Here is a 26,291-nt window from a genome sequence, read left to right as displayed (position 1 = left end):
GCATAAGAGGAGCACAGAGGAGAATCCTGTCCCACTTTCCCCCTTTTCTAACTAGTTTCTAAAGCTACAATGTTGAGAATGTTTTTGCATCCACATTAATACAATAGAGCAGTTTCAGCCTGAAATCCCTCAAAGTGTCATTTTTACTCTACTTTGTTCTTAACTTTAAAGCTTTGGATTTTTTTATTCATTACCAATCAACCATTCTTCAGCTGCAGTATTAGCATGCAGGACAGAGTTGCCTCCAGAGGCTATTTAAATTAAACACAGACCTACTGAGTAGACACCAACTGCCAAAAGATCTTTTTTGGAGGGAGAAGAGGGGAGAAACAGCTTTCCAGTCAACATTGCCAATGTATTTCTGAATCAAAGGATGACACCTTTCTGACTTCAGGACGTTATTGTCTTTCTCTAGCAGAACATGTGTTCTGAAAGCCTATAGCCATGTCATCTTCAAGCTGACATTTCATGGGGATACTACAAGCAAGGTACAGCCAGCCTGGCTTGGTATTGCACAGGAGATGTCCAAGACAGTACATGTAATTCAGCTGATATTACAACCCTGCCGAGGCAAGGCTGACTCCAGACCCAGCCAAGGCTCTGTGCAGGTTTGCAGGTGAAGCCAACCAACCTTTGGATAATGCACAGCCAGGGCAGACCCTGAGAAGCAGCTGAATTTTTAAATACAGACAGGCTGTGCCTGTGACCCCCTTGGATATATGTCATGGTAAGTTTTAACTAGGCCAGGGAAGCTGAGTTGCCCCTCCTCCAGTGCACCTGGAGGTGTATGTGGAGATTATCTGAAGGTTGGGCAGCAGAGGTGCAAGAACAAGCTCATATCTCATTGTCCCATACCTCATCCAACCCTCTCTGCATCAGCAGAAACACCAGCCAAGAAGAGGGCTCTGGAAAGGCTGAAAAGGCTCATGGGCTTTGGGAGGAAGGGCAGTCAGTGCCCAGCACCAGGACTGTGCTCAGGCTGGTCCCTTCCAACAGTTTGATTGTGTGGCCGCCTCCCAGCAGAGCACAAACGATCGGCTCGGCTCCTCAAATGGGTGCAAATAGGCTGTTGGCCAAGCACTGGGGGCTGTTTCAACACAAGGATTTATGGTGAGCTCAGGGATGCTTGGAGGGGGTTGTGGCTGAGGGAGAGTGGCTCCTGAAGAGAGCAGCAGATGCATTGTGCAGCCCTGCTGTTCTGGGCCAGCATCTCCCTTCCTTGCCTGTGCTGGATGGATGCCACAGAGCAGGAATCATCAGTCAACCCTGCTCTCTCACATATCCATACCACTCCCTCCGTCCATGCATGTATTAAACCTTCCCTGGGACAGAATTGTTATAAATGCAAATACGATATTCCAATTAAAATAATAATTTGGTTTATTAATAAAGATCAAATCACAGAATTTCGAAAACCCACCAACAGCAGACAAACTTGACAGAGTTTTCCCGGGAAAATGCCAAGGGTGAACTGTGAGATACAGGGCCTGGCAGCCTGCTATCTCCCCCAACAGTTCACAAATTTGCCCGGTTCGGGGCTTAGTTTTTATACACTTTATTCTGCCCTCGGCAATATTTCCCATATTTCCCATTGTTTCCCGACTAGCTATACAAATTCAGGAGTTTCCCCGACCAAGCAGAAAAGAGTTCTTTTCTCAGTTCAAATGTTAATGTCCAGTTCCTATAGGTCCTTATGGTTGATGAATGATCGAGATAAGGATGATGTTGCTTGAGGATCTGTGAAGGTGGCAACCAAGGTGTGAGTTGCTGATGCCACCTTATCTCGATAGGTCTCCACCTTGATAGGTCTCCTCCCGGTACTTGAGAAGGCTGCAGGCTCTCCTGGAAAAGTCTTTTGTTCCTTTCTGAATGGAGGTGCCTGCTTTTCAGGGTTGTTAATTTCACCATCTGCTGCAAGGTCTCTTAAAACATAGACTTTTACCTGATATAAATTTATACAGTTTCATAATTTTCCAATTTACCATAAGAACATGAATTAATCATTTCACGTTTTTCACAGAATTCCATCACTTTATTCATTCCTTGGGCTGCCAATTGAAGTAGCATTTCTCAGCCTGGACCCAAAGGGTTAAGGTGGGTTGTTAAGTTCAAAGCTGGGCTCTTTGGGGGTACGAGCAGTGTGGGTCATAGATATCCTTTCGGGCAGGTCCTTTCTCCCTGCTATGAAGAGCAGATGTAGCATAAAAACTTCCTTTTGGGGAGGGCATGATTAATCTTTGCTTCTTGGAGGATGACAAATATATTATATTCGCTGACATGCACACGCATTCTCCTCTGTTGATGGGTGACCCCTGTCTTAATGCCAAGCATGTGAGATCCAGCTCTGTAAACGAAGAGGAGAGCTTTGCAAACTCATTAATGCTTTGAAGTCGCTCATTAGGAGCAGATTCCTCGGGAGCTGGTGAGCACAACACTCTTTGTGAGCATGACTTCATTTGTTATTAATGTGGGTGCTGCAGCTGGAGGCATCCAGGGATGCTGTGCTGTGATTCTGCACACACAGGCCAGCACGGCAAATTGCTGTGACTGTAATGAACAGGATAAAAAGGGAAAGTTTCTGTCCTCTCTTGTGAGTTTTCCTCCTGGCAGCATATGAATAGGTCGATCCAGTCCTTCACTGAGCCGAGGCTGTGCAACATTCTCTCATGGGATGTCTGGAATGTTGCCGACATTCTTCCTAGTATCTACCTCTCTGGAGGTTAGGGTGACCTCCCCAGACTGAGGAGCTCTGTGCCACCTCTTTTGAGGCCTGGAAATATCACTTTTCGGTGCCTATCACCTTTCCATCAGCCAATCAGAAGCACTCCAAGTGGCTCAGCTACCCCAGGGTGCAGCAATGAGCAGTCCTTGTGGAGAAAAGGAGGAAATTGCTCTCAGTTTCCTGAAGCAGGACAGGACCAGGACAGCCTGGCTGAGATTATCTGCAGCAGACAGAATCCTTTGGTGAGAAGGCTTGGCAGGGTTTCTCTGTGTGATAACATCCCTGGGTGAAGGTGCTGGCCTGAGAAGATTGAGTGGCTGAATTCAGAAACAGAAATTATCAGACTCCTGTGGCTTAAGGGCTAAAGACTTCCTGCACATGAGCACTTAGGGGTTGTAAGTTTGAATCCCATGAGGTTCAGTAGTGATGTTTGCACTTTTTTCTTCTTCCTAGATGATGGAAACAAAGCTGTACCTCATCCCAAAGGAAAAATAAAGACCTTCCTGTACCACTGTTTGTCCCAGCCAAATGCAGTAGCAGAGTACTGTATGCAGACAGGAGGGGGTAAGGAGTGGAACCTGGGGTACAGAGCCAGGGCTTTAACTGTGTGCTCTGTCTGGCTGAGAGCTGCCAGGCTGTCGGAGCTGCTCCCTTCCCCTGATGACCCAGTGGGGTCAGGAAGGGCTTCCCAGAGATGTCCCTCCTGCTCCAGGGTCCCTGTTGGCATCACAACCAATAACTGTGGTCCTTGAACAAGGATCTAGTGTGGCAGACAAGGGCTGTGCCATGGTTCATGTCCCATGAGACCTGCTCTTTCCTAGTGAGATGTTCCATCAGTTGCTGGGGACATTAAAGAAAGCAGTGAGGAGGGAATGGTGTCACTGGGCTTGGGAAGTGTCCTGGGTTGAGACTCTGAAGGCTTGGTGAGGTGTGAGCTCTCAGGAGGAGCTGGTGGGCCAGGGGAGAGCTCAGAGCCCACCAGGATGGCCGAGTGGTGAAGGCGTTGGACTTAAGATCCAATGGGCGCATGCCCGCGTGGGTTCGAACCCCACTTCTGGTAGGAGCCCCCTTTTCCTTCAGGTCCAAAGTTCCCAGCCCAGCTTTTGGAGCATCAGTTCAGAGCAGGGATGGGAGCTCTGGCCCTGTGCCTGGGGAGCAGAGGCCATTCCATGCACCAGTGTGAGGACCCTGGTGGCACTGGGCTTTCCTGCCACCCAGGCTGAATGTGTACAGAGACACAAGCCAGTCCCTCTGGCACACAGGCTGTGGATCTCCTCTTCCATGCAGAGAGTGCTGAGGCAGTCATAGGCTTGAATCCCACATGTTCCCAAAATAGCAACATGTTTTTCCCATGTCAGAAATAGAAAAACCTGACTACCCAGAAGGGGTGGGGGTGGGAGGGGGGATGGAAATGGTGTTGAGCACTAGATATTTTGGGCAAGTCACAAGGGAAAACCAGTGCGAACAAGTGGGTTCAGGGAAACAGGTTTGGGGTTTCTGGAGTTTGTTCCTTTTATCAGCCCTGCCCTGTGACCCCAGACCCATTGCAGACTCCCCCAAAGCAACATTTGGTGCTCTCTGAGGGGATTTGGCAGTGTCACAACCCCCTGGAGGAAGCCAGCATGGCAGGAAGAAGTTCCTCATGCTGCTGGTTAGATTTGGGAAATGCATGAGGAGCTGAAAGCTACTCCTCTATTGCACGGTGTCTCTGTGCTATGGTCTATTTTGGGTCAGTGCCTACAAATGCTCACGAGATTTTGCTCCCTTCCTTGTGTGCATGAATGGGCAGCAGATATTCCCCTCAGTAGAGGGTTAGGCTGCCGGACTCACAGAGATGCTGTCAGGTTTTCATTTGGCTGCTTTGCTCCAGCCTGAGGCCAATCGGAAATGTCCTACTGCTGGGACATGATTTGAAGTGATGGTGTTAATTTGGTTAATTAGGATTCCTGGGAAGCGTGCGCTTCTTGCAAATCAGCTTACCATTGTAGTATCACTGCAAAGAGTTATTTGCTGGTGCATGGGGTTATGTATGAATTTATGATTATGATGTAGGACCATTAATTTCGTATTTGTGGCAGATGATACAGCTCAATTAAAAGTTGCATGTTGAGATCTTTGGCTCTCTCTGATAAATGAGAATTAGATTGTGGCCTCCAGGAAGTCTTAAAGGGCCTTATGAGTGGCCATATAACAAATGGGGCAAGGCCCAGAGGAGAGGACAGGGGAGGAATTACTCTGCTCCTCTCCCATTTGACTAGTGCTGGGAGGGAAATTTTGTGCAATCTGCAGGGCCTCCCTTGGAATGGAGAATTCAGAGACCCTTCTGCCAAATTATTATAATTTAGAAAATGAAAGGGCTCTTAGGCAGAACTATGGGAACTGGAACAACAGTTCATTACTAGTATGTATAACCAGGCAAAAAACCAACAGTAGCTCCAGCATTAATGACAAACAGAACCAGGAACGCAGTAACACTTCGCTGAGCTCAGCACGGTCCCCTTTGGTGCAGTTCTGGTCACGGCCGGCAGGGGCGCTGGTGGCTCCCGGCAGGCGGGGCAGGTGCGATGATCCCCCCGCGGCTGCAGGGGGCGCTGTGGGGAGGCTCAGGGAGCACGAGGTGACAGTGGCTTTGGCCCAGACCGGAGGAGATGGAGAACGTGCACCAGAAACTGAGGCTAAAGACGTGGGAGGTCTCGGCAGGCAGGGGGTGAGGGCTCACACCAGAAGAAAAACAGGACCAAGCTGGGCTGCTGCAGCAGCAACATGAGTTCTTTTCCCAAGCAGCAGCTACACCGCACCTTCCGAAGGCTGAAGGCTCTGATGGAGTGAGTTTCCCCTCCAGGCTGTCTCAAGCACCCAGCCTTTAGTGCTTCTTAGCAACACAATGGCAAAAATGCCACTCTTAACAGGGAAAGGGAAAGGGAAAGGGAAAGGGAAAGGGAAAGGGAAAGGGAAAGGGAAAGGGAAAGGGAAAGGGAAAGGGAAAGGGAAAGGGAAAGGGAAAGGGAAAGGGAAAGGGAAAGGGAAAGGGAAAGGGAAAGGGAAGGGAAGGGAAGGGAAGGGAAGGGAAGGAAAGGAAAGGAAAGGAAAGGAAAGGAAAGGAAAGGAAAGGAAAGGAAAGGAAAGGAAAGGAAAGGAAAGGAAAGGAAAGGAAAGGAAAGGAAAGGAAAGGAAAGGAAAGGAAAGGAAAGGAAAGGAAAGGAAAGGAAAGGAAAGGAAAGGAAAGGAAAAACCTCTCAACCCCCAACAATGTGTCAAAGACATTTGGTGACCTCTGCTGAGTTCAAAACTGAAATCTCCTCATTTGAGCTTCTCTGGTGATCTATATTCTCACAAAGCCTGTGTTTTTGCTGCCCAATGGGTATGGGTTCTGTGTGTTACAGATTCCTCAAGGGTGCTTATCCATTTTGCAAAACTATTGGACAGACAGAGCATCATCTGGGGGCACCAGGTGTGGAATTAACAGCCTTTGTATGGCACACCTCACCAGAGCTGTAGGGATGGCTGGGGCCAAATGTTAATACGAGTCAGGACTGCGACCAAATGACCGAAGACTCCTGTAAGAGTAAGAGTCTGGGGCTGGAGATGTGGGGATTGAAACAGCAATGAGTCCAGTGACCAGGGCAGGGGAAGGCTGTGGGGACTGATAAGTGAACTACCTTCTGTGAAGCCATAGCTTTCCCCCTTCTCACCCCACATCCTCCAAAGGTCTGACAGAGCTAAAAAAGGAGCAGCTTATTCAAAAGCCATTTCCATGTATCATATTTATTAAGACAGTTATTGCAGGTTAAATATCAATAGTTTATTGCAAATATATTTATTATAGATTAACTATGCAGTATCCACATCAGTTATGTTGTGGTTAAAAGTAAGCCTTGGTGAAAGGTTTTTAATAATGAATTTGTGTTGAAGTAGTGTATAATAAGTATCTTTAGCAATCTTATTCTCAATTTCATATGACAGTTTTATGTTCAATAAATACCCAGATATTATTAAAAACATATTTATCAAAGATTAACAGTGATGAAACAGATACAAATCTAAGCTGTTAAGCTCAATATGCATACTTATAATAATCAATTCCTATATTAAACCACAATAATGGCCTTATTTAATCTAAATGAAATGGGTTTTTTTGGATCTTTGTAAGTCTGTCTTTTGCTGTGGGGTCCTGCTTGCAGGTCTCAGATAGATCCTGGGACATTTGGACATCAAATAAATCAAATACTTAGGTAAAAGCAAAACAGTCCTAGAATAAGGCAGGCTGTTTCAGGAACAGGGATCAGATCTTCAAAGGATCTGGGTCAAAGCCTAGCCACAGACACAAGAGCTGCTAGCCTAGCTTGCCTCCACTCCATATCTCAGAGAAATCCCCATATTTAGCCTAACCTACAGCTCATACCACCACCTGCAACCACACCATTTCCAGGACTGGGGGTCAGGAGTAGCCAGCCTCTACTTTACAACCACAGCTGCACCCACACTGTTTTGGATACTCAAAGCTGCCGCCTGCCTTGTATCCTGTTATTACCTAGCACTTAAAGGCAGAGTGCTAAAATGAGCTATCTGTTTGGGAGATAAACAAAATGTTATTGTTTTAGTCTTGTATTGCTGCTGTTCTAATTGCTGGCTGCAAAGTATCGAGAGCTGGTGGTACCTGTGCCTCTGCCTCTGCTTCTGCCTCTGCCTCCTCTGCCTGCGCCTGCCTGCACATGCTGTCAGCTCTGCCCCAGATGCTCAGTGACTGTGAAAACTGTTGTGGGCTGTCTGGGTGCATTGTGGAGCATTGGTGGCCTTTGGACCACAGGAGGATTTAGATTCCTGAGTCCTTCTGACAGCTGGCTGGAAACTCCACAAGCAGTCTCCCAGCTGGTCTGGATCCAGTGCTCCATCCCAACATGTGGTGGTGGTTTAACCTTACATTTGAACTTGGCACTTGTACATCAGTGGAGCTAAGTGCCAAATCCAGATGAGGACGCGAATCATGGGAACCCAAATTTGAAGGAATCACCGTGTGTCTAAAACATGAGCTCTGCCATTACAAAAAAGAGATGTGATCTTGTCCTTATATATTGAGAGGTACCTGCCTCTTGTGATTACAGGATCTCAGAAAACAATCGGAGAGGGATGGACAACTCCCCCACTGCTGCTCAGCAGTATCTCAAGTATAGAGTGATTTTCCATCACCAAATTGTCTGTTGATTTCTTTTCTTTAGGAGTTTGAAAACCAGGCTCAGGCACTGCTTTAAGGGATGCTAGTTCTCCATGTTAGACGTTACGGAACAGTTCTGTAGGATGAGGTGTGTGCATGGGGTTGCCAGGAAGCTCTTCAAAGTCAGAGCAGAGTCAGGAGAAGATGAAGGCAACTGAGCAGCCTTTTGGAGATGGACAGACCTGTTGGAGAGGTGATGGCTGAGAAGAAGTAGGGAGCTTCTGGCCTGTCAGCCACCTGGTATATAGAGATATGTGTGTTTATGTGTATCTCTCTCTATCTCCTCTTATGAGAATCCCATCTGTGCTTGTGGAACTAGTATATGGTGCAAGTGTCTGCTTTGAGGGATGTGTTTGATTTGAACGATGGCCCATATGACTAGGGAAGATCTTTCTATGCCTAGCTGGCCAAGGACAGTGCTGGCTCCATTGGATGCTGTAGGGATCCATCATCCTATTTTGTTGAGGTCTGGTCTGTATGATGCTTTCTGTGACCATTTGTGTCAGGAGTCTCTGGCTTCACTTTTTGGCCCATCTGCGAAATGTGACCTGAACAGCTTAGAGGCTTATGTGCATCCCTGGTGCAATCTCCATGAACATCAGAGCAGTTATTTCTGTTTATTCCAAATGAATCTGTCTCCTGCATTTGTTCCCCATGCAAACACTCCCAGTGGAGGATGCTGAGCTGTTAGGGCATAGTTTCACATCTTAGCAATGGGCTGCAATTACAGAGGTGGCTAGAGAAAAAAAGACAAGCAGGCACACACCACTGCCTTTAATAGAAGGCAATGATTCTTGTGGGCTCTAGAGTAATACGAGAGATCTGGTTTTAATAAATTAGCAGCCTACAAGTAACAATCTCAAGCAATTAAACACTGGAATGAAGGTGTGCTCTATGAATGTATTCTGGAGTCAAGAAGGGGGTGGCAAAGGCAGTTTTCAAGCAGTAGAGAGGGCTAAAATATGACAAAAAATTCCCCAGAGATCATAGGAGAGCTCTTCTCCCCCTCTCATTTCTATTGTTCATGCATGTGGAAGTCTCATCTTGCTCTCCATCACCCTCCTTCCTCCACTGGCTCCCAGGGACTTGATTTGAAGCCTCCCTGAGCTCATTCGAGTCTCTATCCTCACTATCACCCTTGTGCCTGCTCTCACCCATGTAGGTAAGGAAATTCCTATGATGAGGAGGCGATGGCTGGTGGGAAAAACAGGAAATAACTGGGAGTAGTGAAGATAGCTATGAGCTGAGGAGGGGAACAAATAAATATGAAATAAAACTGTTAAGCTCCTTGTGTTATATTAATAGCCTGTATGGAATACTCTTTGCCATGGAATTCAATTTATTTCCATTTAAAGGCTGTTCTTCTCAATCAATGCTGCTAATAAATAGCTGCTGATGGCCATGACCCCCTGGGCTGAGGGAAGAATTTTTCTTCTGAGCCAATTAAAGGAACTGAACAATTCCTTTTAATAATACTATGGGATTTTAATAGAGGGAAAAAAACCAAAACAAACCACCCACAAACTCAACAGGAGAGGGAAAGAAATCCTTCCCCTGAGCCTTGCAGAAAAAGGTCAGGCAGGCTTTGCTAGGGTCAGGATTAGATGCTTTAACTTCTCTTGTGAAACTGGAAGGGGAAATATAGCATTACCTGTGAAAGCACAGTAATGCTTTTCTTTTCTGGTGTCTTAAAAATAAAAACCAACCAGAAATCAAAAAGCATAATCACAAATTATGTTCCCTTGTTTACAGAGCTGTAAAAGTCTTGGAGATATTGTTGAGCTTCTCTAGTGTGGAGGGAGAGAAGGACATGTGGGGCCAGCTGTGATACCTCTTGCATTGCTGTGATGGGCAGGACACCCCTCCCTAAGTGGGGAATTATCTGTATGCCCCATGGGCACAAGGGCAGCAGGCCAGGGAAGCAGAATATTTCACCTCAGTCACTTGCACACTCATGGGGGTAAGACAGGGCTGGTCTCTCCATAGCTATTTCTGAGACCCACATAACTTTTTTTAATGCCAGAATTCCTCACTGGTACATTTCCTCTCGTGGGATCATCCAGTGAAGCACTTGGGTTCCCACAGCTGGTATCAGAGCCAGTGCTTGGTCAGGAGAGCATTTGTACCTTGAAAGAAAGACAGGTGGGAAGCAGGTGGCAGGGGAAGCAGAACAGATACCTATTGAGTTTTCACAAAGCCACATAACCCCAAATGGCAGTGGGTCTTCTCCACTCCATCACTCTCCTGTCAGTGAAATCTCATGACTCTTGTTGGCATCGGATGAGAGCATCTGTCAACCACACAAGTCTCCTTTGAACATGCTTGTGCTGGAGGGAAGTCTCTTATCTCCATTTTACAGATGGCAAGCAGAGGCACAGAGAGGTTAATTCACTTGCCCAAAGTCAGCACAGGAGGTCTATAAGTGATGCCAGGTCCCTTGAATCCCTGTCCTCTGGCTTAATCATAAGACCATCCATCTTCATCCTCTTTCCCCTCAGGATTCTCCAGCATCTGTGACAGCTCAGGCACTTGTGTTGGCAAACTGCAGGTGGAGACAGAGCTGGGACATGGACATTTCCAGCAATGGTTTCTCAACCCCATATCCCAAGAGAGCATCAATTTTTGACCTTGAAAGCTTAGAGGGTTTTTAAACTCTAGTCTGCTTTGGGAACTGTGAAATAAATGTACTTAAGTGTTTGATCTTTGGGGAAGCATTTCAGAGATTCTAAAGCAAAAGAACATTGCATCACACTGCTTTGATAGAGAAAGGACCCCTTTCCTGTGTTTTAATGAACCCTCCACATCAAAATGATAAACAGAATGAAACTACAGGTAGAAAACAAACAGTGACTTTTATTTGCTAGTGGTCACCTGGTAATAGATCACCACTGGACTCTGGAGATCTGTCCTTGACAGCCATTCCCCATCTGTTTGAGTAGGTCTGCTCATGCTGGGCCCTTGTGGCAGGAATGTGGCGAGGTGTGAGCATTTCCATCACAATGTCTCTTGTTTCAGAAGTGTGAATGGAAGAGGCAGGGTGTCAGAAGTGATCCACTGAGGAACATGGAGCACATACTAAGTTCCCTCTGAGACTGGGAAGGCATCACAACTCTAAGGCTGCCGCTTTCAATTTGCAGGCTTTCTGTAACATCCCTGTAGTTCTTGCTCTCTCACTTTCATTTTCTATTAATTACCCGGTGACAATTTTCCCAGAAGACTCTATTTTTCCATTAATTATTAGGAAGACTACAGGGGAAATGTTGAGCTGTTGGAGAGCTCTCTTTAGGAACATCATGTGGGAGCATTTTCTAATGCCTACATGTGTATCTTTTTGTCATTCTCCTTGCACAGGAGGCTAAATGACCTGTCTGGGATGCACAACAACTTTTTTTATTGCAGCATGGCACACTGAGTAAGGAAACTTTATTTAAGTGCTGGTTTGTTGGCCCTGGAGACTGCTCGGGCAGAATCGATCAGCATGCTCTGTGTATGATTTATTATCATGTCCTGTGTGTAGGAGAATTCACAGACGGAAAGCAGTGTTACTGTAAGAGTGTGCTGCATTTGCATCACTGTTTTTCAGAGCTGAAGGTGTAGATATGGTAAGGGAAGGATTAATGCTGGGCTGAAATTTCTGGTCCAAGTGGTGACTGTTCCCAGTGCAGGTGAATAATGAAGGTGAAGGGAGAGCATCTGCTTTTTCTCTCCTCCTGAAAACATGGCTTTTATAGTTGTACCTTCTACAGTCCCCACAGAATACTGAGATTCATGGGAATGTCTTGAGAGAAAGCCAGGAAGCTCAGTGTTAAAACAAAAACCTCCTTGGTGTGGCAAATCTGAGCACCACAAGCATTCAACTTCTGTTTGACAGAATGAACCTGGTATTTTTATGAGGGTGATCTGGGAACCTGCTCCTGCAGGTTACTGGAGGTTACTGAATACCACTGTTTCTAGGATATCTCACATTTAAGTACTTATGTATAATTAGAAGAGTGTTCTCCATGCATGAGCAAGCTTTGGAACAAGCCAAGAAGAGACTGATTTTTCCTCAAAAAAATCTGACAAGACTTGCAGCGTCCTAAGTGTGCTTGTAGGAGATTTTGGTGAACGCAGCCTTAAAGCTGTGTGGGGACATGGAGCAGAGCTCAGCATTGCCTGCTCCCTTCAGAAACTGAATGAAAAAGTGTCCAAGGACAATGGGTTTCTGGGCTTTATTTAAAGGACTTTAATTTGTATTAATGGTTGGTGCCAGCCTTCCCATGCTAACTCTGTCCTCTGGCCCACTCTTGACTTTGCACACAGGATGTCCCTGCTGGAGCCCATACCAGTGCATCCACATGGGCTCCTCCTGGAGGGCTTTGCTCAGGCGTTCCAGAGAGGTAACGCTTTATTACGTGTCAACTCTCATGCTGTTTTACAACATTGTTTCTATGGTTACCCACCACCCTCCAGAGCCCAGAAAGAGGCAGGATCACATTCTACAGAAGCAAGACCTGTCAAGTACAGTGATACAGGTAATATCTGATGAAGTGCTAACCCATAGCCAGGTCCTGGTTGTGAGCCTGCTGCCTTGGTTGTTGTTCCTTGTGCTGGGAAGCGCCGGCATTTAGAGTCGGGGTGGGCAAAGGGAGGACACCTTGTCAAGCCTTGGGTAATTGTCATGCTGCTCCCAACCAACCAACTCCTCACCTTTGTGCCAACAACCAGCTGGGATGTGGCACTTGCTGGAGGTCATTGCAAGGGTGGGATGGGGAGGAGTGGTTGCAGCAGTAGGAGATTTTTTGCCAGGAACACCCCATAATGGCTAATGTGGACCTTTTTGGCCACAGTGGTTTTCTGGAATGAATTTACAAGCATAGCATGTAATTGGATTTGGCCTGTAAAAGCTTTTTCTTCATAGAATAATGGGTTGAATGAATTTTTATTTCATGATCTGGCATAGCTTGTTTTAATGGTGCTTGTGTGGGATATTCTAAGATAGTTTTACAGAAGAACCAAGGATTTAATCTCTGTAACGTGACCATGATGGAGAATGAAATTTGATGAGAATAATTATTTGACAGAACTCTTTTCAGTTCTTAGCTGTCTGTCTAGTTGGACCAGATTATGCCCACAAATCGGTTGCTGTAATGTGATATTTGCTTTTCGGTAAACATGTCAAATATGTGTATGTGCAAGAATGCTATCCAAAATTGTTGAAACAACTCACAAAAAGAAAAGATTTGGAAGGTCTCAAAGTGAAGAAGATTAAAACCTTATTCTCTTGGGGAGAAAAGTGGATTTACTGTTAAAATAATTTTTTTAAAATCAAGTTCCTTCTGTTAGAAATTATTCATCCTAAACCATAAGCTGCTTTCAAGGGCCCCCTTTCCCCTCCAATTACATCAGCAATTAACAGTTTTGACAAGTTATTGTCCACCAGTTCCAGATAAGGCATGGGGGTCCTTGAAGTGCCAGTGTATAACAAATTTGATATCAATTTGAACTAGTATATTATTGCAAATAAAATAGTCTGCTTCCACAAAGGCAAATTGTGCCATGGGAAAGAAAGAGCTCTTCCCTATTTGTTTCTGATTTGTCCTTGAAATAAATCACATTCTTGATCTTGGCCACCATGATGTGACCAGATAACAGGACCTGGGAGGAAGATAAAAGAGGAGCAATCAGACCACTCTTCTGCCTTCTGATCATTAATGATCAGATGTTTGGGAAAAATGATTTGTGTGGAAAGGCTCAAACCACTAAACAAGGCTGTGAGATGACAACATGTAATTCTGCATGTGGAAAAAAAAGGCCTAAAAATATCTGAAGGGTGTAAACATGACTGAGAGAGCTGTGGTACCAAAGGGACAGGACTCAGAGCTGGCAGCTTTCCTTGCTGTTCAGAGCAGCGATGGGAGATAACTGAGAGGCAGAGCATCATCATCAGATGCTTCACTTCAGCCTGTCCCTCTGTGACTTGGTTTGTCATGTTCTATGCCAGCCTTGTAACTGGCCTCAGGTCTTGTCCCACAGAAATACTGCCTGGACACAAAACAAATCAACAGAATATTTTCCTGTCCTCTTAAACCTGATGACTCCCAACACCATGGGGCAAACCCCATCCTACTGAAATCAAAAAAAATCTTTCACTACTGGGCTGTTAAAGCTGCTCTCACCTGTGAAATATCATCTGTTCTTTGAGTCGCTACCTCCCTTTTGAAATTATAATACAACAAATGGAATATCACTACCAGACCCCAAGACTTTAAAGAAATAGTTACATATTTCCTATGCCTCTCTTTAGATGTATGGTTGGATTCTCAGCTGATGGGAAGCCACGCTGGTTCATGGCAGCCGAATATGAAGCCTTTTGTGTTTTGTCTTGTCTTCTCATCTCACTGAACTTTCCAAGGATCTAAATTAATGCAAGGGAAATACGACCTTGCCTCAGTGAATTGTTTTGAGGGCTTATGTGCTGAGAGATTTATGGGAAAAGAGGGTGGGTTTTTTCCTCTTTCTTAAAAGTGCTTTCATTCAGCAGCTTTGATGGGAAGCCTGCAAGGACCCGTGATAAGTATGTAACCAGAACAGACTCATATGAGCTATCACTGTTACAAATCTATTAGTCCCACACATTAGAGCATGTACAGGACCTGATGAGCTACACTAGTGGGAACAGGAGTAATTTTGTGAAATAGATGTAGCTTGCAAATCTTTTAGACTGTTATCCAATTCCTTTTGTTTCAGTTTAATTAGGATATAAAACATGGCTTAAGAGCTTGCACGAGTGGAGGGAACTCCATGTGAAGGACAGGGAACCAGCTGCAAGGGATTCCCCGCTGCTCTGCTGCTGAGCCTGGTGGCTTTTGTCTGCAAGGTGATTTTGCTGTTCTGTCAAGGACTGATGGAGGCAATGTTTCTTGAAGCACTGCAGGAGGACAGAGCTGCTCTTGCTCGCCCATGGGTGATTCGCACACGGTAGGTTGGCCTTGGATTTTCCCACATCCCTTCCCTGTGCTGCCAACACCCAGTGTGCTGGGAGATGCTGTACTGTCTCCCAGCTGTCAGATCTGCTCTGCTGCCGGGACACCCAGCACCCACTGGGGCTGAGCCAGGACCCAGCAGAGCTCCTGATGTGAGGCAGGGGCTGCCAACAGCTCCCTACCAGGGTAACACGGCGACAGCAGGGAGCAGCAACGAGGCAAATCAGATGGTGCTTCTTTTCCAACCACGTATGCAAAGCACCTATAATGAGCAGAGACGAGCCCCTGAGACCGGTGATAGTGCTGATGAATTAATTCAAAATCAAACCATACACTTTAAAGACAAGAGTATCCAGCCCTTCTCATAACTGATGCAGGACATGTTTCATCCAGAGCATATCTGCTATCACTGGTGCACTTTCTGTTCTTGAATTCATCTGTTCTGTACATTTGGGGACTGGCACGATTAGCATTTGGCTTTGTAGAATTCAGAACCTAATTCCTATGAATTTCATATCTTCCTTTTCCTTGTTTTGATTCTTGTTTGTCCATTTGTTAGTTTGTTTATCAACATATTTCCTGTTTGAAACAAAAATAGAAGAAATGGGCAGTTGCTTTCTTCCTGGACAGATTCCTTTGTATATTGATTTATTTCATTTTTTAAAGATGGACACCCGGTTTCCTTATAAATGAGTGTTGGCAGGCTGGGAGGCTTGGGGGGAGGAGGGGGAAAAGGAGAAATGCATCTGTTTAGAACAAATGCAACACTGAAGGAAAGCTTTATAACATCATCCAAGATTGGCCTGATTGTCTGATGCTTTAAACATATGGTATGCTCCTATATATATTATGCATGAAAACTAGCTGCATGCACATAGCAGTCATTCTGCAATGCTTTACAGAGTCTGCCAAATCCTGAACTTCTTATTCAAACCCAGCTCCCAGTGAAGACAATGAGCTTTTATCTAAGCCTCCCTGCCTTTGGCATGCTCCATCCCTTCTCCCTTAATTTAATCTCAGCTGGAAGAGGATTTCAACATTTCATCCTTTGGCACTGAGTGCTGACCTTCCTCCTCCCCAGGGCATGCAAATTTGGAGCTGGAAGGGTGTGGTGGTGTGGCAGTGAAAGGAGCACCACTGGGAAGGAAGAAAAAGCCTGGTGTGAGTGTGGTTAGCAGGCTCTGAGGCAACGCTGACACACCTTTGTGTGTTCCTGGCCTCATACCCACCTGTACACGGCATAGACTGTCTTTGTCTGGAATCTCTAAGGCAGTTTTCCAGATTCACCTGGGCAGGGCAGGCACTGGGATAGACTGGGGTAGGAGCTGAGGAAAAGCTGTAGCAAGTCCTGTGGTTTCTGTCCTGCTCTAACACAGACCTTTCCCTCCTGCTTAGCCTCAGTCTTGTTGAGCTTTCCTTTGTGGGGGGAAAGCTGCTGCTCTGGGGGAAACTTCACATCAATCTTTGCACTGCTGGCTTTGCAAGAAATTGAACCAGGAAGTGATATTGCAGTTACTACATGTATTTCTTGGCTACCATCAGTGCTGTTCTTGGCCCTTTAAGTGATAGGGGTTTTTTTGGGGGGGGGAGGAACATATCCTTTTTATTTTTTTAGAGTAATTTTTAGGATTGAGAAGGGGGGAAGAAGAGATTTGTCTTGCCACGAAACTCAGCATCATCATGTGTTTCCTTGCTGTGTTGAAGTGTTTGCCCTTTAGTGGAGCTGACAGACTAGAGGAGCTGACTGGCAAATGCCCATTTTATGACTTCATATTTCTTGTGCCTCTGTAAGCACTGCTGAAGTGCAAAGGGTGGACTTTTCCAGGTGAAGAAAAGCAAAGATGGTTCAAATTGCTTGGTCCCACACCACCTGTAGTTGAAGCAGAGCCTCCTGTTATACAGCAAGATGTCATCATTCTGTCAAGATAGGTCCTGAAGGCCTGAGGCATCCAGAAATGATTGTGGAGGGTTTTGCAAGAGTCCCTCTGCCATTAGCTCTGCAACAGAAAATCTCCAGGAGTATGTTATCTTTGACAGGTGTAATTATGCCTAATGCAGTGTCAAAACTTTGCAGTTTTGAAGAACTTACTGTCAGTCTGAACCCTGTCCACCCACAGTTCCATCAGAGAGGATCTGAAAATGGTCAATTCTTCTTCTAAGCTGGCAATAGTTGGAAGCCTGACTTAATTCTAGGAATGTAATTAGAGAGATAATATTTCGTCTTTCTCCATTTTTAACACTACACAAGAAAATCTGAGTTTTTTTCCGTCTTTGAATTTAATTTTCTTCTACGCCCAAAATGTTACTGAAATCTCCTGAGCTCCATCATTTGAGGAATTCCTGTCCTTCCTGCCAGTACACTCTGTGGCCCTGCTGCACCAAAATCCTATGCAATTAGACCCCAAAGGATGATTCAAATTCAGATTTAATCTTGGGCAAAGAGAAGCCTTTAGATCAAACATCCCCACTACTGTGCAAAGCAAAAGCTCTGAATGCACCACCATGTAACAATCATTAGAGGAGCCGAAGATCTGAAATTTAACACTCACATAGATGAGTGATGGATAAACATCACTTTCCTGAAAAAGCACTTTCTCAGGTTCTTTAATCCATCCAGAATTTAACAACTGGGTGCTGACTGAGGCACAGCTTGATTGGGGAGAGATGAAGGGACAGAGAGGAAGCTTAACACAGAGCCAGCTCAAAGCAAATGCCTTTAATGCTGCCAATCTCAGAGACTTTGAAGAAGCCCTTGTGTCCTCGGTGGTTCTCTGTGGCAACTTTTTGGCATTAAAGTTTGTGTGAGAGAATTATGAGTTTCCATTATCACATATGGAGATGTGATCCATTGTGCTGGTCCCCACGCTGTGGAGATTTAACATTCACCACACTTTGTCCTGCAGATGTACTGTGATGTGTCCTTTACAAGCCGCAGCAGACTACATTGAAATCTTGACTGGCATTTCTTATCTGATGAGGGCTGCTTTTCCACTGGCTGCTTTTTAGAGTGATAAATGTCAGGAGTTTGGAAGTTTGCTTGTATCTGGGCTCTCTATCTGAGACTTTGGGCAGGTAATTATCCTGAGACTATGGGACTTTGTCATGAAATCCACTGCCATGCTCATATGGGGAATGAGTCAGCCCAGGGTCATGGATTTGGTTTATCCGGGAATTGGGAAGCATCCACAAAGGTAAGGAGAGAAGGATAGAATCTGAGCAAAGATTTTCCCCAACCAAAGATGAAAGTAGATGCTTTCTGACATTGTGAGTTGTCTGTCTTGATCATCTGGGACGGCCACAAGTTAGGATTGACCCAGTAGCCTCCAGATTTGAGGTTTCAGTCAACCAAGCAAAGCAACTAACCCTTGCAGGCTGGTGTCACAGCTGGAGCAGAGTGATAAACCTCCTACGTAAGGGCACCAGTAAAGAAAACAGAGATCTATGGCAGTCAGGGGGCTTTGAACAGAAAACTTTCTTCCCCTAGAAATCCTTAACACATTTTGTCCTGGTGGAAAGTGCAAGGAGAAAACGTCTAGGGGCATGAGGGTTTCTTCTGTCCTTTCCTTCTCCTGTGTCTTGCTGTTTCTCCTGGGTCCATTTTTTTCTTCAGTTTCAGTATTTATCACCTGGAAGCTGAAAACAGGATTCACTGCAATCCAGGACCTTTTTAGTATAACATTTCTCAGTGCTCACAAGGTCTGAGAAATTAAGGTTGACATTTATTGGAGGAAGGAAGAGATGGGTGTCACCTTGCTTATTCTTCTCTTTTTCCAGTGCCAGGATGTTCATACCATTGTGGCTGGAATAACTACTGTCTCCAGCTGGAATTAATGTAATTTTTTTTTCTGAAAAAGCAGCACAAAAAATCTCAGTGAGCTCTTAGCATCCCCATGCACCACAGAAGGAGGTAGGAGAAGTGTTTTCATCCCAGCCAGGTATGGTGACTCGTGAGGTAACTGTGAGAGGCTGCCTGGCTCTGGCTGATGCTGTCAGCAAAGCCTGGAACAGGTGAGCTGGGATGGCTGGGGAGTGGCACTAGAGGATGGAGAGGCTGTCATTGTGTTCCCCACTGCCCTGGAGCCAAGCGCAATTTGCTTCCCTTTAGGCACTGCAGCTCTGCTGTGAGTTCTAGCTGTGATTAAAACATCCACTGCTGCTTTCCTCCCTCCCTTGCTCAGATGCTGTGGCTGGTGGGTCAGGTGCAGCCAGGACCCTGCCTGTGCATTCCCCAGGTGACATGTAGCTATGCTAAGGGAAACTGCCTTCTTCTTCCCCACCTGATAGCTGGGACAGTGTTTTTGTGAGCGCTCACTGCCTTGTACCTGGATGCAGGTTCCCTGGGCAGCTCGACCAATTTGGAGGGACAGGGTGAGGAATGCTGGCCCCTTGTTCAAATACCTGACTCAGTTCATTTAGATGCTTGAGGGTAACAGTTGCTTCATCTGGTTGACTTTTTTTCTGCTGTTTGTGCTTTTGTTTGCTTCCCCTTCCTTTCCCCTTAACATACCCTTTGAGCTGTTCTTTAATTGAAGTAAACTGAGCAGCTGCTATGGTGTGTGCTGTTTTTCCCATTTTCCCCCGTGAGTCACACATTTCCTTCCTTAATGTCTCTATCTTCAGTCGGTCTGTACTAATGAGGCCCCACATCTCAGCTGCTGAATGCTCAAGCTCATCTGCCTGGAATTTTCTAACTCATTTCAATTCATTTCCCACTTTCTCCTCTCATCCCTGCTGCCTTTCTCCCATTCCCACCCCACCTCTCTTTATCTCCTCTCCCTGACTCTTTTCCCACTCCTCCCTGCCTGCGGCCCCTTTGCTGCCTGCTGCCCTCCCAGACAGTGATGACACCTGAGCATCATTGCAGATGCAGGATGTAAGTGCTGGGAAGGTACAGCAGGGAGTGGGCAGCATTGCCACAGATGCCAGGGCAAGGAGGGGCACAACAGCTCTCTCTGCTGCAAGGATGCTGGAGAAGCCCCTCCTGGAGTTGTGAGAGTTAGGAAACAGTAGGAATAGGCATTGTCCTCTTTGTCTCTCCTTGCACTACAGGGTAAGGAAATAAGAGTGCACAGTTCCATGCCAGAGACCCAAGCGGAAAGCTGCCCCTTGGCTCTGTGCCTTGCCTGGGTGTCAACCCAAAGCACTCAGTGAGGACCAAGCAAGAGCAGTGGCAACATCTCTGCTCGGCTTTGCTCATGAAGGTAATTTGCAGAATTTGGGCTGTTCTGAGGAAAGAACAGCACTATGGGGTGCAGAAAGGGATTATCTGGTGTGCCCTGGAGGTCTGAGGCACAGAGATGTGAACCGAAAGGCTCTGTCCTCAACAAAATCAGGGATGTCCCATGGCACTATTGCTTGGTGCTCACTTTGACTGAAATGAAGGCATGTGCTGATGTCTGCTGAGCGGGGTGACAGTGCTAGTCCTGCTTGGCTTTTTTCCTCATTCTGACTGTTTCTTGTGGGTTTTGTTGGGCAATTCTTATTTAAACACTAAGCCCTGCTGTTCTCTGTTGCATTTATATCCTTACTCTTGCAGAAGACAGGGACTATTCTTTCTTCTCTTAAGTAGGTGTGGAACTGAGGCACAAAGAAGCAAGGACCCGATTTAAAATTTAGGCTCAGAACTTATCACCTGTGAAATGTCAGCAGCCCTTGCCTAGAGGGGCCTTGGACATATCAGCACTGCAGACTCAGCAATGTCAAGGAAGCCAGAGAGACCCACAGGAGTCCGAGGTTTTGATAGCAGTCCCCACAGCAAACCCCATTATCACAACTGGATCAGACCACTTCTTGACTTTCACTTCTTTATCTCTTCCACCGGGAACAGCTTTCTTTTCGTTTTAGGAATATGCAAAACTGAGACCTTGAGATTTAGCTCTAGGAATCTGATTCCAGATCTTGAGCTCTGCAGGTTAATTCCATCCTTACCACCTAACACCTAACTCCCCCAAAAGAAAAATCAGACTGAGATAATTTTAGAGCCATAGTAGAGGAAATAAATGCAGATCATTGCCAAGAATAAAAAACCCCATCATGATGGAGATCAGACACTCGTTTGTGTGCTCCTTGGAGAATCAGCAGAAGAAGACAGAGTTATGAGCACTGGATGGTGGGAGGAATTTTGATCTTGCTTCAAATTTTGTCATGCTGTTTTGGCTTTAAAATGCAGGTTCAAAGGAAAAAAAACCAACATGACAAAACAAAACACGCCAGTGCTTTATTCTTTGGCTTCAGGGCCTCCTGTTGAGGTTCCCTCATCACCATAGAGATAATATTGCTTGTTAGGCCTAAGACTAGCAGTTGGAATTCAAGTGGAAAAAAGACCTAAACAAACCCATTATAAATCCCCAATTACTTTCAAACTGTCAGGCTTATTAAAAAATGTAAATATCCTTCTCATTCTTGCAGAGAGTGTATAAAAATGCATGAAGCTAAAACTCAGCTGAGCTGAAAGAAGTTGATTTCTGAAATAACTTCACTGGGAAAATGGCAGAATTTGCTCTTGGATGGCAGAGGGAGGAAAAAGTGCACCTGCCTGAGCCACTAGTCCCAGTCATCTTTACTGTTGGTGGGTTGCTGGTGCTACCCTGCCTTAGACCACTGGTGTAATAAAACTTTTTGGGCTGTTTTTCAAGAAACAATCATGTAGATCCAACAGAGGGAATTTCCACCAGCTGATAATTGCTGCACCTCAGCTTCATGTGGTTGAAAGTGCCAGTTTTCAGGATTTACTACTCACCTCAATGAACTGTTTGTCCATTAATGTTTTTCTGCTTTTTCCTCTCTTCCCTTTTCTGCAAATGGGAAGGGCACCTATCTTGTTCTCAAATCTTGCTCTAACTGCACAGGAGTTTCTCATGAGTCTGTCTTTAGTGCAAAGCCTTTCTTTACCGTGACCTACACCTGGATCCAACCAGGACTTGCTCTGGAGACTGGGATTTCCCAGCAGTGCAGCAGAGCTGGTGCTACCCTGTGTAAAAGTGGTGAGGTTGTTTCTGGACGGAACCAGACTTCCTTTAATCTTTTTCAACATGAGTTACTTTGAGGACTTCATTCCCCACTGCTGTCCTATCCACAGATAACCATGACAGTTTTCAGGAGGGAATGTTATCAGATAAAGGAAGCTTAAGGTGTTAGTGTCAAGCAGAGTCAAGTGTCATCATGCTGGTGGTAGGAAGTGTTGGCCAGGGCTGTTCAATGCTGGCTGCAGACTTGGGAAAAAGAGCAATATTTCTTCCACTGGACTCAGAGCCAAATATCTGTGACATTGGCAGAAGGGTAAAATGCTCCCTGGGTCGCCCTGAAGGGCAAACTGGTGTGTCATAGATGTACGACTGTGGGCAGTGGAGTGGGATCCTGGTATGCACTGGGTGCTGATGTGGCACTGGTAGTAGTTGGGGAAGGGAAAAGAAAGGCATCCCTTCAAAGGAAGAGAAGGAATTTAAACACCCCATTATGACATTGCTACGTGCATACCAATACATGATACAGGACTGTTGTGTTTTATCCAATCACCTGCATATACCTCAGAGGTGTATGTATTAAAGGAGGAAATGGTTAGCTATTTAAGTAAGGAAGCAAAATTGAAGGGATAACATATAAAAGGAGCATAATTGCTATTCTGATCAATCATCAGTTGGGACAAGCTTAAAATGCAGCTACTTTAAAATCTCACTAGAGACTTTACAAGGACTGCTGAACTTGGCACTTCTGCCAGTTCTCTCTGGAAAAGCCAGATAGTGGAATCCCCCTTTTCCATCCATTTTGCAGGTGCTTTGGCACTAGTTATATTTTTTGTCTGGATGCTTATGAGAATCTGAGATTTTAATTTCTGAGTATTTGAAGCCATCCCAAGAGCCTTGGCAGCAGCATTTTCATGGCAGGGCATGGGGAGGGTAGAAGGGGGGAACTCCCCTTTGAGTGTTGTGGAAGATGCAAAGGCAAAGCCTGGCCTTCCCCTGCAGTTCTGCTCCACATCGCTTTGGCTGCCTGCCGTCAGTTCCTAATGTGGAGCCATTTGAAATATCCCAGTGAATCCCCTCTCAGCCTGGCAATCCTGCAGGGACCTGCCATCACCTCTGGCTTGACTGAGCATCTGAGAGGTTTTCTGCCTTGAGATTTTGGACGATGTGTTTCCAGAGCAAAAGGACAACAAGAGTTGACTCTGTATCAATGCTGGACTTTAAATGTTTTGACTATAAAACTGAAACACCATTACCTATTCCCTGCAGAGCTCCACTCTCTCCCTCTCTCTCCTTGCCTTCTCCTCTCCACACTGTAGCCTTTTGTATGTCTCAGGCATTAATCCCTCGCTGCCGGGTTGTGTAAATTAAAGAATAATAGAGCTGCAGAGGCATAAGCTCGCAATGATGGGGAATGTGTTTGTATGCTAAGAAGCAATTTCAGTGAAAATTAACTCAATTTCATCTGAAATAGTGAAGACCGGCATAAGCTGGCAGATCCCCGAGGATGGTAAAATTACTTTGTCAAAGCTCTGCTTGCTTAAATTAACCAAGCAAGCACTCCAGGTTATTGGCAAGATGCAGCTAGTAACTAGGTTTTAATAAACAAAAATAGCTTTTTGGATAAATAAGAAAAGTGGAAAGCATCTTATGTATTCTGCTGATGTGTTCATCTGTGTGTCCTCAGCAGCAAGACCTTCACACTCCTTCAGGAGCTTTCATCAAGTCTCTGTGTCTGGCTGGTCTGTCTCCAGAGCCTTTGCAAAAAAGTATCAATCAGAAAATGCTATTGGATATGATCTTAGATAAGCCTTTTCTCAGCAAGTAACAGGCTGAATGGCTCAGTCTGCAACACCAAAGTGTGGTAACTGCAACAGTTTCTAGTGACATTTTGTTTTCAAATCAGAAGATAACTGTTGCTGGGTTTATGACTATTAAATTGCTCAAAATAAGATGTGGTGTCATAACAAAAATTGCTCTACACTGTCACTGATACAGCAGATTTCCCATATGAGTGCATTGCTGCCAAAGGCCAAGTAAGTCAGGGGTGAGCTTTCTCCTCCTGCTGGGAACTCAGGTCCAAGGAAAGTGAAAATTTCATCACGACAGCAAGAGTGGCTCATGGACCAGCTCAGACGGTTTGTGAATCAGTTGAGGATGTACGGGTTTGTAGAGGGGTTTTTTTTGGGTTTTTTTTGTTTTTTTTTTTCTTTTTTTTTTTTTTTTTTTTTTAACTTGTTTGTTTATACTGCTGTTAATTGCATGTCTGAGGATCCTGTTCTGCAAACAGGCTTTGTTGTTGGAGGCTGTGATCTTTAGGAAGGACTGATTTTCAGAATAATCATCTGAAAATGCTTTTCAGCCTTCTTTTGCTATTCTTTTGCCTTTTAGTCCACCACTGTCATGAAAGAAGATTGTTTCTTTTGTATCCTATTGCACCAGATGTTGTGATTTTCATTTTGGTTCTAGTATTCATTAGAAATGTCATTAACTGGACAGAAGGACAAGAGCTTAGGAACCTCTCCATTGGACGACAATATGGAAAAACACAGAATTGCAAAAATACGTAATCTGCATTGATTCTCTCTCTCCAAATGAGGTTATTAAAGTCTTTGGGTATGTGTCATCAATACCCTTATCAGAAGGATGGATTGTTCCTTTTTGCTTAGCCAAGTCATGATTTCTGGCACTGAGAGCTACTTCCATTCCTGTCCCAAAGACTCCAGTAAATGGGACCATTAATGGTTTATCCAAGGAGAGTTGGAGAAGGATCAGACCAGTCAAATGAGAACATGAGGTGAAACCCCAGTATACAGGAACTGCAGTTCTCTGGTTGGTTGTCAACTCCCCTCCCTTCCTACCATAAATCTAAGTATCTGCAGCAGGGAAAGCAGCTGCATAAAAGATTTGCTGAGCCATCCACTCATTAAAGTGTTTCACTGGTAAAGAAATACTTTCTCTCACTGTTGCATATTTACAGTTTGGAGATTGCTTGTTAGGACAATCTGAGGTTGTATTTTTTAGCTGTGCTGCTTTCAGATGTCAGGAGAAGACACTTGGTTAACAACCCACAGTTCCTTTCCATGAACTCTAGTGCTCGGACTTGGGAGACAGCTGGCAGCCCCTCTCCTCATAAACAAAAACACAGCCTAGGAAATATGGGACCAGCTCTGTGTAAAATCACCTCCCTTTGATAGGATTAATTGCAGGAATGCCACCAACTTGTCGTTAAATCCAACAAATGCATTTGGAGCAAGGAATAAATCGCACAGGGAGGCAGTGGCTCATTTGGACAAACGCGCCCCGCTGAGACCTTTCATCACAGCACTGCTCCATTGAGTTGTCCGTCACTTTTGCTTCTTTTCCCCATTAATGCAGTGGCTGTGGTCAGAAAGGTGCCAGCTTTGAAACAACGGCCTTGAAACCAGACAGGGAATAAAAGTGATACGTTCCCCCCGCCCTGTGCTATCAGCAGCCTGTCTGTCTGCTCTCGCAGAGCTGCTATCTGCTCCCTGCACGCTGTTCCCGTGTTCTATCCGCTCCCTCCACTGATAAGACCCAGTTCATCCATTGTCAGCCCTGCTGAGCCAATCTAGCTGCATTCAAGTGAGCTGGATTTTGTTCTGCATCACGTATCAATGACAACTTCCAGTGATGGCCTTGCTTTTAAAACCTGGCTGGTGAGGGTGCACGGAGCTCGAAGAGCAAAGCAGATCTTTAAACACAAAGGGAATTCAAAGCAGCTTTAAAAAGGGCTTTGAAAATAGAGGGAATATGTTGTGGAAGCCATCAGGAAAGACTAGATAAACACAGGGCACCAGGATAGCCTCAGGCAGAGTGCTGTACTGTGTCACACCTGGAACAGGAGTGTTGGTGGGCAGGGAAAACGGCAGTGTGCCTGCTGTAAAAGCAGAAGAGGGATGATTTGTGATTAAAGCACAGCAGTGACACTGAGTGGCTGGAGACTGTCGCAAGTGATCTGAGCTCTGGGCTCCCTCTCCTGCAGTATTCGCCAGTGGTTTGTGAGAGGAGGCTCTGCAAAGGCATGTCAAAAATAGGGCAGGGGAAGGCACCTGTCAGGAAGGCAGGGGAATCTACAGGATCCCACACTTAGACCTCTGTGCCCTCTGAAAGTCCCCCTGTGAAGTGGCACTCACTGGGGTAGGAGCAGAAGGGACTTGCCTCTTGAGTTCTGAGCAGAGCTGTGTTGTAGCCAAGGCTTCAAAGAGCTACTGAGTAATTTGAATAATAAATAAAATGTAGCCTTCAACTACACTTTTATTAACCAGATGACACATTTTAATATCAAATTACTTTGATATTCTTGACTCAGAAGACTTGGAAGTGTCAAGATGCAGGGGAAAAGCCAATTGCATAGATAGTTGGCCGAGTATGAGACTGCTCAAGTTCTAGTTTGTGTGTATATCACC

The 26,291-nt window shown here is 45.4% G+C and overlaps 1 non-coding gene across 1 annotated transcript; it reads left to right on the top strand.

The window, feature by feature from the left end:
- The first annotated feature begins 3,699 nt into the window (after positions 1-3,699).
- TRNAL-UAA (transfer RNA leucine (anticodon UAA)) lies at positions 3,700-3,782 on the top strand. Its single transcript has one exon. It is a non-coding gene; the product is annotated as a tRNA-Leu (tRNA).
- The last annotated feature ends 22,509 nt before the right edge of the window (positions 3,783-26,291 follow it).

Source organism: Prinia subflava, chromosome 14 (assembly GCF_021018805.1).
Source record: "Prinia subflava isolate CZ2003 ecotype Zambia chromosome 14, Cam_Psub_1.2, whole genome shotgun sequence".
In the NCBI taxonomy this organism is placed as follows: Eukaryota; Metazoa; Chordata; class Aves; order Passeriformes; family Cisticolidae; genus Prinia; species Prinia subflava.
Note: the sequence above shows the minus strand (reverse complement) of the source record. Positions and strands in the feature narration are given on the sequence as shown.